Source organism: Puma concolor, chromosome A1 (assembly GCF_028749965.1).
Source record: "Puma concolor isolate L17-30 chromosome A1, mPumCon1.1.hap2, whole genome shotgun sequence".
In the NCBI taxonomy this organism is placed as follows: Eukaryota; Metazoa; Chordata; class Mammalia; order Carnivora; family Felidae; genus Puma; species Puma concolor.
In genome coordinates this window covers 236,228,302-236,239,483 of record NC_141667.1, presented here as the reverse complement: position 1 = coordinate 236,239,483, position 11,182 = coordinate 236,228,302, and the positions used below count along the sequence as shown (strand labels likewise).

Genomic DNA, 11,182 nt, shown 5'->3' with positions numbered 1-11,182 from the left:
TAAACAGACTTTTATAAGAGAATAAACAGGGGGACACCTGGGTGGCTCAGGCGGCTGAGCGTTGGGCTTCGACTCAGGTCATGATCTCGTGGTTCTTGACTTCAGGCCCTTCATCAGGCTCTCTGCTGTCCACGCAGAGCCCACTCTGCATCCCCTGTCCCCCTTTCTCTCTGCCCCTCCCCTGCTCACGCTCTCTCTCTCTCTCTCAAAAATGAACATTCATTTAAAAAACAAAAAAACATGGAAAGAGGTTACTTTCGATTGTCACCATATGCTGGCAATTGGGAACAGTGTCAGTGATAAAATATTCTCGTTCTCTGAGAAAACCATTCCCACTCCTCTTACCCCTCTCATCTGCCACTGCTGTCTGTTTAGTTGTTTATTTACCCCAAATATTTTCCGACCTGTAATGTATTGTCTGAGTACTGCTACCTCCTTTGACTCCCCCACTTAGAGTGAAAGCTCTTGAATCATTTGTGTGTGACTGTTCACACCTAAGTCTCTTGTGCATTGTAGACACACAAGGGCCCACGGAACCTTTGGGTCATTAAAGTGGTAACATCTGCCCCCAGTCTGGATCTTACCGGTTCAGGTGCTTACTTCTTGAATCAGTCCTCAGTTTCTGTAAGAAAGATTCGTTATCATAGTTTTTGTTAAAATGTGTCCACCTTCCTACTAACTAAAAAGTAAATTTTGGAGTGTTGATGGTATGTAATGCTCAACTATAATTACATTAGATATTCATATTTGTAGCAAAAAAGTACTTACTCTGAAGGATGTTCTTCAGAAGCTGATAACTTGACTTTAACTCTCTCAAATATTGTTATTTGCAGATGAAATACTTATCCTATTAGAACAAATATAATTAATGGCTAATTATATTCCTTGCTTCTTTGCAGTCAGGTTTAGATGAAATGTGGCAATACTGACCTAAACAGACCTATGTAAGATTTCTAATGTTACGAATTGCTGACGTGCCACGAGAAACATCAGACTAAGATGGATAATTGGCACAGACTCCCTAAAAATATCATTTTAATAATGCCCTAGAATGTTATTGAAAGTTTGCTTAATAAAATTGTCTTCATCATTAATAGAAATAATGATCTGAGGTGGTAGAATAATGAAGTTCTTTGTTTGATATGTGCAGTTGAGCTTTAACAGTTAATAATCCTATTTAATAAATACAGATTAATTTCATCACTATTAATCATCACATAGTAGCAGATCAGTTACTGGGGTCTGTCGTCCTTGGTGAGAAATAGAGATTTAATAATTCTGAAACTCTGGTTGGACTGAAGTCGGTAATAATTGCATATGTGTGTGGATGTTTTATGAAGAATGGGCCTGAGTGGCGCCTGGGTGGCTCAGTCGGTTAAGCGTCTGACTGGGTTTTGGCTCAGGTCATGATCTCACGGTTTGCGAGTTCGAGCCCCACATCAGGCTCTGCGCTGACAACGCGGAGCCTGCTTGGGAGCCTCTCTCTCTGAGCCTCCACTGTTCACACACACACTCTCTCTCAAAATAAATAAGTAAACTTTAAAAGAAAAAGAAGAAGAATGGGCCTGAAAGGAAACACATGAAATATTTATTTTTGTGCAATAATTTGTGAGTCCAAGTCAAACTTTTTTGGTTTTAGAACATTAAAATATGTATGTATAAGTTGGTTTGCTTTGCACTTAATCTATTTGCCTTAACTAGAGATAAATAAAAACAAAGATATATGTGTTAGCTTTGTTCTTCCCTTTGACTACACTCTTTCCCTTCTTTTATTCTCCTCTCCTTGGGAAATGAAAATAGTCTGACCAACAGGCTATAGTCCTGGTTCTGGCCCTAACGTTTGTATTAGGATCCTCCAGAGAAACAGAATGTGTATGTGTGGAGAGGCAGAGATTTATTTTAAGGAGTTCCCTCGGGGAAATTGTAGAGGCTTGGTGAGTCCAGAATCTCTAGGGTAGGCCAGAAGGCTGGAGACTAAGGGGAAGAGTTGCAGAAAAGTCCAAAGGCAGTCTGCTGGCGGAATTCTCTCTTACTCAGGATAGGTTAGTCTCTGCTCTGTCGTGGCGTTGGCCTCTGACTGAATGGGTAGGGCCCACCCGTGACATGGAGGGTGAGCTGCTTTTCTCAAAGTCTACCAATTTAAATCTTAATCCCATCCAAAAACACCTTCACAGAAACCTCCAGAGAAAGGTTTGACCAAATGTCTGGGCACCATGGCCCAGCCAATTTGACACATAAAATAACCATCCCGTACAAATGAGTAAACAGAGGCACAGAGCTGAAGGAACACGGGACCAGTTAATTCCAATTTTTACTCCCCAATTATCTGCTTATATAAAAAAGGAGTACTGGGTTAAAGAATATTAAGATTTTTTTGCCCGATGCTATAAGGAGGAACTAAGTGTGAAATCTTAACGAAAGCTTTGAATAAAGATAAACTTAAGTGAGTCAGAATAAGGAAAAGTTTGAAGTCTGTTAGCCTGTTGGATTGAGTTTGGTGGTTTTTCGGAGCATGAATAAAAAGACATTAAACACCAAATCCTATCTGATACTTTCTGTGTAGAAGCAAAAGTGTGATTTGGCAGTGGTATCTGAAGTCTTTCCTCTTAAAAGGTTGTCCTTCTTGACTGAATTAAAGCACATTGGCAAGGCCATGAGAAGTTGTCCCTACTAGTGCCTCTGCTGTGACCATTTCAGGTCACCCAGCCACCCAGCCAACTCCCTCTCTTGTCTGTCCTCTTTTGTAGAAAAGATTAGTTTTTATATAACTTTCTAAATTTAAGATTGGTTTTCTTGCGCAGTTGTGAAATAAATGTCTAAGTCAGGTTTCTTTTTTAACTAGGAGACATTCTGTGATTGGGTTAAAATTTGAAAATCTCTGTTAAGTGTATGCACGCTAGTATTTGTGAATTGAAGTGAAAGCTGGCTTTAATCTTCTTTTCTTCCATCTCACTCCATATACCTGTTTCCAGCCAACTCAGAGATTTCCCTGTGTACTTGAACCCCCTCTTCCCGTCATCTCTAGTCATCTGTCTCGTTTAAAATTCTATTCCTCCTTTAAAGCGCTGCTCCTGCTACCCCACCAATAAAGCCCTCCCTGATCACCCTAGCTAGGAGTGAGAATGTTTACATCTAAAGTCCCATAGCAGCTATTTTGAATTACCCAAGGGGCACTTAAACTAGTTTTGGTAGCATGTTCTCTATTTGATTATAAGTTCCTGAGGGCAAAGACTGGGTTCCTCTGTGTTTGTATCCCTCCCAGTGCCTAGCAAAATACAGTTGGTATATACAGTATTGCTTATGTTTGTTGAATGAATGAACTAGCTCATTTGTAGCAGAAACAAGGTGCCTTCCAAGATGGTTCTCCATAGGTTATTTCTGCTACCACCTAATGTTTCTCCCTGTCTACAGATGTGTGCACGCTCCTTTTTACAGCCTACTGAAGTGAAAGAGGGCAAAAAAAAAACACAAAACCCTTTGTTCATAATTTTTAATTCTTTTCAGCAGCCTTCCTCTTTCTACCTAGAATTCAGCTCTTACCAGTCAGTCCAAAGACCATTCAGCTGATGATATCGATCTGTTGATTTCTTTTATCACATTCTTTTTCTACCCAGTATTTTTGTTTCACCCAGTGAAACCTATATCCTGACCATTTACCTATTTATTCGTGTTCTCTTTATGTCATTTATTTTTTCCAGTGTTTTTCTTAAGGTTAGGACATCTCCATCGTAGTTCATTTACATCCCTTACTTTTTTTCAAAAACATCTTCAAGTCCCAAGTGTGTGAATTATTCTTTAGTTGTAGATAAGGCAGCAGTACCTACCTTGTGAACACACAGCAGTTCTGAACTTACAACTCTCATTTCACTTTTATACTACATTTAAGTGACCAGTTCATTACTGGTCACAATATAAATACTTTAATTTCTAGCTAATAGTTATTCACTTTTAATTTTGTAGTACACTTAGTGTTGGCTGAATTTTATGCTTTTGTTGAAAATAGTCATCCACCCATATCAGTCAGACCATAGAAATGGTTTACACTTAATTCAACTCTAAATGTTAAGGACTTGGGCTTTCAACATATTTCCTAGGGAACTTAGGAAAGTAGAGTGCTAGTTAATAAAACTGGCCAGTTGACCATTAGTTTTTGTTGAGTATAAATCAAGTTCTCATGGTCATTAATGTGTTCCACTTTTTATTTTATTTTTTTTAATTTAATTTTATTTTTTTAACGTTTATTTATTTTTGAGACAGAGAGAGACAGAGCATGAACGGGGGAGGGGCAGAGAGAGAGGGAGACACGGAACTGGAAGCAGGCTCCAGGCTCTGAGCCATCAGCCCAGAGCCCGACGCGGGGCTCGAACTCACGGACCGTGAGATCGTGACCTGAGCTGAAGTCGGACGCCCAACTGACTGAGCCACCCAGGCGCCCCAATGTGTTCCACTTTTTAAAAAGCTGATATTCAAAATCTCATTTTAATTATTACCCTAATGGTTTTAGCATAATGGTAATTAACTTGGAACTACCAGGCACATAGGGGTATTTTCACCTTGTTGCCCTAAGTGGAGTAGAATATTAAGTGAGAGATACTGTAACTTTTCATCATAGTTTTTTTTTTTTCTTTTTTCATTCAAGCTGAATTACAAGGCTGTATATGAAATTTGGAGTGCTTTGTTGGAGTATTGCAACAAGCTGCTGTAATCACTCTTGCCCGAAAGCATTTCAAAATAGTTTTTTAGGCCACAGTAAATTTCTTAGAAAATAAATCTCTACAGAGATTTCTCTTAGGAGTATCCCAAAGGGGATGTGCTACTGTGAGAGAAGTACATGATGTGAGATAGCCCAGTGGGCCACAGTATATACATATGTAAAAGAGGTTCAAGCCATTTCAAAGCTTTCATCTGAAGTAAAAGAAAAAAAATCTGATAGTGCTGTTGCCCTGCAGTTAATTTTAATTATACTGGGTGGCTTGGAATCACTTGGTGGGGCTTCAGCTGTCCTTGGTGAAGGATGAGTTGGTTTCCTAGCAACCATTAAATAAGATCAAAATCTTTTGAGTGAGCCACTGACTCAAACTCAATTTCATAGGTCCTGCTTTATCTTGGCATCTTACGTATTGATGGTAGCATGATGGATTATTGGGGTATTCTGGATCTGATTCTCTGAGTGAAAGATTGCCTGGTTTATTAATTTTGCTTACTGAACACTATATATTTGCTCATGGTGATATGGTTTGTTTTGAAGTGCATTTTTTATTGTCTGCTGAATTCTGTCACTAATAAGTGGAAAAACCGAGAAGCAAAGTAGTTAAATGACGTGATTCTGGCTACTTGGAGAACCGTAACAAAGCTGGATCACTAAATTCAGGGATTTTTCTTCTAGGTTGGTGATTTTTAAATTGCAGGTTGTAAGCCATAAATGAGTCAGGAAAGCACACAACACAACTAGCCTTTTTATTTTTATTTTTTTAATGGAATAGAATAGAAAAACTATCAGAGTATATCATACGTATTAAGGGCAGTTGTTGTTTCATGAAATTTTTGTTTTACTTTTATATGTTTATATGTATGTTCATTTAATATTAAATCGTTTTCTTGCTGTGGGTATTTGATATGGTTAGGAAAAGAGAAAACTTTAGAAAATACTCCCAAATTATAGGTACTTTGATGTTTTGTGCACACTCCTTGACAGTGATGATAAAATTATTTTGAATAGCAACCGCCCATTAGGGAAAAAAAAATTCAAACTAGGGTTTTTATATGGGCACGAGAATTTCAGGCAGGTTTCCCTTTCTTCCTTTAATATCTTTTAAATTGTCTGAATTGCTTGCAGTTAACATATATTGTTAAAATCAGAAAAAAAAAGTGTTTCATTTGGACTAGAAACTGAGGAAAATGTCTGTTTAGTCTCTTATTGAAGTTCACACGTAACATTCAGTGTAGTTTAGGGTATTTTTATGTTGGTAAAGGATGATGCTATTAAAGAAAAATAAAAACGTGCATACACTTTCTTTCTGCCCAAAAAGAAGGGCCAATAAATTCTTCTGGGGGGGGGGGGAATAACAAGCAGAAAGGATCCTGAGATTACTCATATGCTGGAACAGGAGAGCAACAAAATAATTGAACAGTTGGAAGAAAGGAGCCTACATTTGCAGCCTCTGCTCTGTTTTTTGCCCCTTCTCTGTGCTTTAGCTTCCATAAAATGAGTGTGGGGACCGTGTAAGCATGTTTCTTTAAAACAGATTTGGGGAAGAAAAATGCTCTGGGAAATGTCAGGTTTAATCACGCTTGTTACTTGAGATTTCTTTCATTTACTGGGAGCTCCAGTGATTTACTCTGATTTTCTTATTTGTTTGATTGTATAGCACTAAGATTGTATCCATAAAATTTAGGTTTGAGGATAAAGCGTGGGCTTTATTGATAACAGCTGATTGAAGCAAACTTAAATGAGATTTCCATTGATTTTAATTATTATTGTGAATGTCATGCTTATTCTAAAGCATGTTTACTTAAATAACCAATTGGAAATTTTCCTTGAAAATATTTGATTGTTTGTAAACAATGTTTGATTTCTTGACAAATGCCGCATTTGCTTAATTTTGATATTAATGTTGAGCATACACAATGGACTGCATTCTATCATATGTAAATAATGAAAAAGTAGCCTGCTTGATTTTACTAAATGGCAGCTGCAAATGTCATACATTTTATAAAGACACGTTACAAGTTGGCAATAAAAATGCTGCTATTTGGTTTACATGTTGCTTGTTAGGCTACTTTTACATTCTGAATGAGTCTTTTCAGATACTTTATCAACACACTGCTAGAATATTTTTAGTCAAATTTCTCACCAATCAAGAAGGGTTATTCTAAATAATCTCGTCAAGGTTTTTGGTTTTTTTTTTTTTTTAAGAGTTTAAGACGATATTTTTGAGTGATCCTGAAAATTCAGTAGAAGTAGAGGATTATCAGAGTTTTGAGTCTGATATATCTTTTCTGTTTTTCTCTTCTTTTGACATAATTGATGGGATAACATCATTATATCATTTACATAACTGCTTGCATATTTTTAAAAAATGTTTTGTTTACTTCGAAGGAGAGAAAGAGGGTGTGCTTAAGTGGGGGCGGGGCAGAGGGAGGGAGAAGGAGAGAGAATCCCAAGCAGGCTCCATGGTGTCAGCACAGAGCCTGACACGGGGCTCAATCTTATGGCAAGATCATGACCTGAGCCAAAATCAAGAGTCAGATGCTTAATGGACTGAGCCAACAGGTGCCCCAACTGCTTCCATTTTTTATAAACAAAATTTACTATCATCCAGAGCAGTGTGTTTCCAAAAACAGGACAGATTTGGGAAGGTTTTGTTTAAAGGACTTTTGAATCATATTAAAGACAAGAATTTACCAGGTCCCTGATACAAGTTATTACTACTGGATATAGTGTTAATATATCCTTTTTCTCTTTTGGCCTTTAGACTTTTACATTAGGAAAAGAGAAATACATACTGTCTATAGTCAAAATACCAAGAAATGCTTTTTCTAAAAATAAGTTTCAGAATTTTTTGTATTATACTCTGAAAAACATATAAAAATTAATATTCCAGTCTAGCTTTCTAATAGTAGAGTCAGGCCTTTTAGAGTATTAGAGTATTATATTGTCTTCTAGACTAATGAAGATTTGTCAAAGTAATTTAATCTTTAAAGATAGAGTATATTAGATAAGGTTTTGTCTTATCTCAGCTAAAATTGTTATCTAAACCTGTTTAGATCACAGGCTCCCTTGGCCATATATATCTTTCCGTCTTTTTCAGTTTGATAACTATGTCTTTACTGGATACAAGCAAATGAGAAATGGTTATATAAGAGGGTAAAAGTAAGTCTTCCTACAGAAATAAGCACATGCAGCTAGCCATATTTCAAAGTCAGTTCAACATAAAAGTTCAGGACTTTGAGTAAATTTTTATAAATGTCCTAATCAACACATAGGATTTTTTTTTTTAGATTGAGTAAAACTAAAAGTTTCCTCAGGTACAATTAGATATTAAATTAGTAATAGTTATTGAATTAACTGTTGAAGAAATATTTCTTTATTAAAGTTTCCTGCCCCTAGTACAGTTAGGATTTTACTTGTTTTTCAGAGTGTCCCTTTGTTGTAATAACCTATGTCCATTTTTATTATTTATGTATAATTTGCCTTCAGATATATATCATGCCATAGATATAATACTTTTAAGTAGGTGTATAATCTAAGGATCCCTAACTCCCTTTGCCACAATAGATGTGTGAGTTTCTAAGATTAGTTTCAATTCTCTGAATTCATGGCCTTTTCAAACTACAGATAGGCTTGTAATTTAGGTCAGTACAATTCAAGATGCCTATTTAACGAAAATGTAAATGATGGGAGATAGACTGCTAATTTTTTTAATCATTAGTTTAAAAATCTGTGTATGTAAACAACATATACCATTTGAAATGAAGAGCATTTTTTTTTGTGTTCCCTAATTTCATAAACTAATAGACTATAAAGTTGGAAGGCATCTTAGACGTGACCATTCCCATTCCTTACCCGGTGTAGTGATTCTTGGTAATGCATGCGGCAGTAACCATGCTGTCACCATTCAGCATTTCCAGCAGTGACTAGTGTTCTGTCTTAGTACGGTACACTTGTTACATAGCTGTAGGCCTCACAAGGTAGAGTCAAAAAATCAGAATGTATGACCCTGACCTCTCTTCTTCTGATTGGTCTTCTCTTTTATTTTTATTTTTTTTTCCTTTTGATTAACACCGGCTGGCAAAATCAGGTAGTCTGGGCCTTCATGGTAAGGAGGAAGAGGAGAATCTAAAAATAAAAAAGTAGGTAAAAGGTAGGAAGAAGTAAAGAATAACAACAGAAAAAATTAAGAAGAAAAATAAAGGGTTGCATTCACCCTCGTGGGACTGAGCCCTGCGTCGGGCTCCATGCTGAGTGTGGAGCCCTATTTAAGATTCTTTCTCTTCCCCTGCCCCTCTCCCCAACTCGTGCAGGTGCACATGCTCTCTCTCTCTCTCTCTCTCTCTCTCTCAAATCAATCAATCAATCATTCCTTTTGATCTAGCAATCCTACTTTTAACACTCTCTTATGCATATTACTAAAAAATGATGAAAAGGCCATCACAGCATTATTGATAATGACAAATTGAAAAAATGTACCTGTGTAACAACTGGAAAATGTGCAAATTGTAACATGCAGAAAAATTGACCTATTGTGTAGCCATTTAAAATTATGTTCATGGGTGGGGGAGCCTGGGGGTCTCAGTCGATCGTCTGACTTCGGCTCAGGTCATGATCTCATGGCTCGTGAGTTTGAGCTCGGAGCCTGGAGCCTGCTTTGGATTCTCTGTGTCCCTCTCTCTGTGCCCCTCCCTTGCTCCTGCTCCTGCTGTCCCTCTCCCTCTCTCCCTCAAAAGTAAATAAACATTAAAGAAAAATCTTTTTAGATTATGTTTATGGGGGAAGGGAAACAAAAATGAGATAAAAACAGAAAGGGAGGCAAACCATAAGAGGCTCTTAAATACAGAGAACGAACCGAGGGCTCTGCTAAGGGGAGGGGCTAAGTGGGTGATGGGCATTAGGGAGGGTACTTGGGATGAGCACTCAGTGTTGTATGTAAGTGATGGATCACTGAATTCTGCTCCTGAAATCATTATTACATTATATTTTAACTAACTTGGATTTAAGTGTAAAAAAGTAATAAAATTATGGTAAGTGTAAGTAATGTTGTTATAACGTTACGAGAGAAAGCAGATCTCAACATAGTGGAAGTAAAATACTGAGTGAAAAATACGTCAACAAAAGAAAATACACGAAAATATTATGGTTAAATCTGGATGGTAGGAGCGCCTGGGTGGCTCAGTCGGTTAAGCGGCCGACTTCAGCTCAGGTCATGATCTCATAGTTTGTGAGTTCCAGCCCCGCTTTGACCTCTGTGCTGACAGCCTGGAGCCTGCTTCGGATTCTGTCTCTCTCTGTCTGCCCCTCCCCAACTCTTGCTCACTCTCTCTCTCTCTCTCTCTCTCTCTGAAAAATAAATATTAAAAAAAATATTTTTAAAAAAATGAGATATTTATTCTAGTTTTAGCTGGAGATAAATTCCTAACCAAGTAAATTCCTGACTGTCACTAAAGATATGATGGATATACTGAAATGTAAAAACAAGAGTAAAAATACTCTTATAGAAAACAATAGTATAAATGCTCTTATATAAAACGTAAAGTTTGTAGCAAGAAGAAAGTAATATATTAGAAAAATGGCAAAAATAATCGAATCTACCTTTACTAACTAGAATATAGAGAATTGATGTGAATATTTAAGTTTAGTAACCTAAGCCTCCTTAGGTAAATCTAGAGAGAGTAAATCATAACATGCGTATCAATGAAAGATCCTCAAATTAAAATATTTAAGTTATGTACCAAGCTAATAAAAATTATAAAATCTTACATGGATACACATTGCTTTTGGTTTTGAGGATTGCTTTTATCATACTTAATGGTATTGTTTTGTATAAAAGAATGCTGAATTTATAAAATTGATACTTGAACCTTTCAAGGGCAAAATCTGTTAATGTGTATCCAAAAAAACCTTAAGAATGTTTATAACATTTATGCAAATAATTTGACTTTCTAGGAATTTATCATAGGTACATACAGAAATGTTTGTTATGGCATTATTTTTCTTTTATTAAGAAACTAGGAACAACCTCAACATTTTGATAGGAGATAATTGGTATAAGTTACAGGGAATCCATATGATTCATGAAGATTATATCAGGAAAGTAATTTTCAGACTAAAAAATCTTCATGATATACTAGTGAGGAAGGAGGGTACAAACAATATATTTAGTATAATGCCATTTTTTATTTTTATATGGAGGAAAAAATAAAAAGGCATGCTGATAATGTTTATAGTGGCCCTCTGTTAGTTTAGAGATTATATACAGTTGCTTTGTTTTCAGTCGTCTATTGTCAAGCACATTGTACTTTTCTTTATTTCCCAAGTTATATCCATTGAGCATGTATCCACCTTTGAAACTTAAAAAACAAAACAAACTTTTGTGGGACACCTGGGTGGCTCAGTTGGTTAAGCATCCAACTCTTGATTTCAGCTCACGGTTCATGAGATCGAGCTTAGTGTCGGGCTCTGGGC

General features: G+C 36.6%; 1 protein-coding gene across 4 annotated transcripts in view; it reads left to right on the top strand.

Moving 5' to 3' along the window:
- CDK8 (cyclin dependent kinase 8) overlaps window positions 1–11,182 on the top strand; it is a 113,283-nt gene that overhangs the window by 73,964 nt on the left and 28,137 nt on the right. The window lies entirely within an intron of this gene.